The sequence below is a fragment of the Crocuta crocuta genome, unplaced genomic scaffold (assembly GCF_008692635.1).
Source record: "Crocuta crocuta isolate KB4526 unplaced genomic scaffold, BGI_CrCroc_1.0 scaffold440, whole genome shotgun sequence".
Taxonomy (NCBI): Eukaryota; Metazoa; Chordata; class Mammalia; order Carnivora; family Hyaenidae; genus Crocuta; species Crocuta crocuta.
In genome coordinates, this window is record NW_027527457.1 from 128,991 (window position 1) to 133,810 (window position 4,820).

The following is a 4,820-nucleotide window of genomic DNA, read 5'->3' on the forward strand; positions in this document are numbered from 1 at the left end:
CTCCCCCACTGGGTGGACAGCAGTCCAAACAGCAAAGTCCAAGGGATGTTGCAAAGTCAAGAGATCTAATCTGGGAACAGAAAAGGCCAAGTTACAGGATCTTCTTACACACCCTTTCTCACGGTGCTGGTGCTTTTAAGGACATTTATGGTCTTCTGGAGGCATCCGAGTGCGGAGGTACTAGGAGCTGGGGGCAAGGACGAGAGTCAGCTCTTGCATGAGGGGAGTGGCTGGCTGTGCTAGGAGAATAGTCAAGGTCCCAGCCAGCTGGGTTGGGATTTCAAAGCAGCCTGCAGTATCCACAGAGAATTGGCATGGCAACCATGAACTGATTCAGAAGCCCAATCAGATAGCCTGGGTGCACACAGTGGTAGCTACAGGGGAATGCTTGTTCCATTTACTGATTCCACAATATGTAAATGCAGACATGACGTATGGTACAGAACGGGTCATAAAGGCCCACCAGGCTGGGCTCCATTTGATTCCTGGATTAGGCCAGGCTGAACCTGTCAGGTGGGGAAAGGATTGTGTCATTCTAGGGACAGGGAATAAGGTGGGCAAAAAACACTGAAATAGGGGGGATGCCTGGGTGACTCAGTCAGTTAAGCATCTGACTTGGTCTCAGGTCATGATCTCACGGTTCATGAGTTTGAGTGCCGCATCGGGCTCTGTACGGATAGCTCAGAGGAGCCTGCTTCGGATTCTGTGTCTCCCTATCTCTCTCTGCCCCTCCCCAGCTCTCTCTCTCTCTCTCTCTCTCAAAAACAAATAAACAGTAAAAAACAAAAACGAAAAAAAAACAAAACAAAACCAATACTGGAAGGGTATCTGAGAACGTGTGATGTTGTCTCAAGTCAGACAAATAGTCTACTGTGGAGGGTTGGAGGAATGAGAATTGGCTGGAGGGGAGATGGGAGAGAGACGCAATGACCAGCTTATGATGGGCCTTGTGTGTCACTATAAGAGGTTAAGACTGTCCCACCAGTGGTGGAAACCACTAAGGAATTTTTTTAAAGGTCTTCCTTTATTAAAAAAAAAATGTATTTATTTTGAGGGGGGAGGGGCGGGGGGGAATCCCAAGCAGGCTCCGCACTGTCAATGCAGAGACTGATGAGGGGCTCAAACCCACAAACCACGAGATCGTGACCTGAGTCAGACGCTTAGCCAACTGAGCCACCCAGGCGCCCCCCACTAAGGGTTTTGAGTAGGTGAGCGCCACCTTCAGATTTGTGGTTTTCAAGCTGATTCTCGCAGCCACATGGAGAGTGGACTGGGGATGGGAAAGATGAGAGGCAGAACGGCTGTTGCAACAGCCCAAGTGGTGCCTGTAGGACCAGGATGGTGGCAGAAGGAATAAGAGGAGACACATGTGAGACACTTTGGATACAGAATCTATCATAAGACTTAATGTCTGAGTGAGGGGAGATGGAGGAGCCAAAGAGAATTTGGAGGTTTCCTTCCCTTTCCTTGACTGGAAGACTCATAATCACCAAGACTCAGCTCAAATGTCATTTCCTGTGTGAACGCTTCAACTCTCTTTTCCCCTCCCCATCTGTGCCAAGCTCCTCTGAGAGAATGTCTTCCCCTCATTCTGAACTCCTGCAGTACACTGTAGTGCTTATCAAACTGTGTGGAAATTGCTTGCATAACCTTAACACATAGTAGGTGCTTAGCCTGTTGAATTAACGGCAGTGGGGAAGTGGATATGGGTGTGGGCAAAGGTTCAGAGTCTTGAAAGCATAGGGTGTGTTCAGTGTGACTAGGACAGAAAGTGCGTGGGATGGGGTTATAGGTCATAGCAGGAAGTGGAAGTGGCAAAGTAGGTTGGGGCCAGTCCGTGAGTGGACTCATATGCCTTACATAAAAGTGTACACAAGGCCGTAGGCTCTGAACTATCACATGTAAGAGCCTAAAAGTTAGCCCCTACTAGACTTCCAGGCAATTTGGTACTCCTGTAGACAGACTGTGAAGGTCTTGAGGAGATCCACGTCAGGGCAGATCTTGGCACAAATAGATGCCTTATGGGTGATGATGAATTATGGAAGAAAGAGCAGAATGATCCGAGGGTGCCTGAGTGGCTCGGTCAGTTAAGCATCGGACTCTTGATTCTGACTCAGGTCATGATCTCAAAGTTTGTGAGATAGAGCCCCAGGCTGGGCTCTGTGCTGACATCGCAGAGCTGGCTTGGGATTCTCTCTCTTTCCCTCTCTTTCTGCCCCTCCTCCACTCACACTCTCTGTCTCTCTCTCTCAAAATAAATAAATAAACTTAAAAAAAANCCTGGTGGCTCAGTCGGTTAAGCATCTGACTTTGGCTCAGGTCATGATCTCATGGTTCGTGACTTTGAGTCCCACATTGGGCTCTATGCTGACAGTATAGAGCCTGGAGTCTGTTTCGGATTCTGTATCTCCTCTCTCTGCCCCTGCCCCCATTTGCACCCTGTCTCTCTCTCAAAAATAAACATTTAAAAGAATTTTTTTTTAAAGTGTAATTAAAAAAAAAAAGAGCAGAGTGATCTGAANTTAAGTAATCTCTACACCCAATGTGGGGCTTGAACTCATGACCCCAAGATCAAGAGTTGTATGTTCCTCTGACTGAGCCAGCCAGGCGCCCCAGAATGATTCCCATTTCAACTGAAACCCCTCTGGAAAGTCAGTATAGCATAGCGATTAAGAGCGTGCTCCACTTCCTTACCTGTGTGACTTTAGCCAAGTTACTTGGCCCATCTGTATCTCAGTTTCCCCATCGGTAAAACAGTGATAATTATAGCACCTGTATCACAGGGCCATAGTGAGGATTAAATGTAATAATTATATATAAAGCACTTAAAACAGTGCCTCGTTGATAGTAAGCTCTATGTAAGTATGTGCTATCATTATTTCCTGTCACTACCTTCAACTACTGTTGACTCTCGGACAGTGTGGGAGTGGGGGCACTGACTCCCTGAAATCCATGTATAACTTCTGACTTCCTAAAAAGTTAGATACCAGGAGCCTTGCTCGCACTCTGTCTCTATCTCAAAAATAAATATACGTTAAAAAATTTTTTTAAAAAGAAAATAGAATGTTATTTTTTAATGTTTATTTATTTTTGAGAGTCAAAGAGAGACAGAGCGTGAGTGGGGAAGGGGCAGAGAGAGAGGGAGACACAGAATCCAAAGCAGGCTCCAGGCTTTGAGCGGTCAGCACAGAGCCCGTTGCAGGGCTGGAACTCACAAGCTGTGAGATCATGACCTGAGCCGAAGTCGGATGCTCAACCAACTGAGCCACCCAGGCGCCCCAGAAAAGAGAATGTTATTAACAAAAACATAAGGAAGAGAAAATACATTACAGTACTGTGCTGTGTTTATTGGGGAAAAATCCACATAGAAGTGGACCTGTATGTGCAGTTCAAACCCATGTTGTTCAAGGGTCAACTGTATTCACAGACTCCCTCAGATATTGAGCTAAATTCTGTCTCACCAAAGGAAAATGCTTTCTTTTCTTTTTTTTTTTTTTGACTTTTACATTCAACTTTATTATTTTTTCCTGGGGTTGTGTGTGTGTGTGTGTGTGTNTACAATATAGTGATTCCATAATTCTATACATTTCTCAGTTCTCATCAAGATAAATGTATTCTTAATCCCCTTTATCTGTTTCTCCCCTCCCCTTCACTTCCCCTCTTGTACCCACCAGCTTGTGCTCTGTATGTAAGAGTCTGTTTTTCTGTCTCTTTTTTTTTCATCTGTTTTGTTCCTTAAATTCCTCATATGAGTGAAATCATATGGTATTTGTCTTTCTCTGACTGACTTATTTTGCTTAGCATTATACCTGCCCATGCTGTTGCAACTGGCAAGATCCCATTCTTTTTTTATGGCTGAATAATATTCCTGTGTGTGTGTGTGTGTGTGTGTGTGAGAGAGAGAGAGAGAGAGAGAGAGAGATAAACACATCTTCTTTATCCATTCATCTATGGATGGACATTTGGGCTGCTTCCCTATCTTGACTATTACAAATAATGCTGCAATAAACAAAGGACTGCATATTTTTTTAAAATGATACATCCAGTAAGGGGTTAATATCCAAAATATACAAAGAACTTATAAAACTCAACACCAGGAAACCCCCGAATGATCTGAGTAAAAATGGGCAGAGGACCTGAATAGACATTTTTCCAAAGAAGATATCCAGGGATGCCTGGGTGGCTCAGTCGGTTAAATGTCTGACTTTGGCTCAGGTCATGATCTCACAGTTTGTGAGTTCAAGCCCCACGATGGGCTCTGTGCTGATGGCTCCGAATCTGGAGCCTGCTTCAGATACTGTGACCCCCCTCTCTGTCTGCCCCTTCCCCACTTGTGTTCTGTCTTTCTGTCTCTCTCTCTCTCAAAAATAAATAAACATAAAAGAATTTTTAGAAGACCTCCAGATGGTCAACAGACACGTGAAAAGATGCTCAACATCACTCATCATCAGGGAAATACAAATCAAAACCACAATGAGATATCACCTCACACCTGTCAGAGTGGCTAAAATAAAAAACACAAGAAATAATGTGTCTTGGGTGAGGATATGGAGAAAAACGAACTCTCTTGCACTATTGGTGGGGATACATCTTGGTGCAGCCACTGTGGAAAACACGATGGCTGTTCCTAAAACAAATAAAAATAGAACTACCCTATGATCCAGTAACTCCACTACTCAGAGAAAACAATAACATGCTTTCTTGACTGTCAATTGCCATGTGAGTGTTTGTAAGTAAGCAAGTCTGTATGTTTACATACATATGTCATAGTATACATGACCATATTTACATATATGTGGGAGGATGGGTGGGAGGGGACT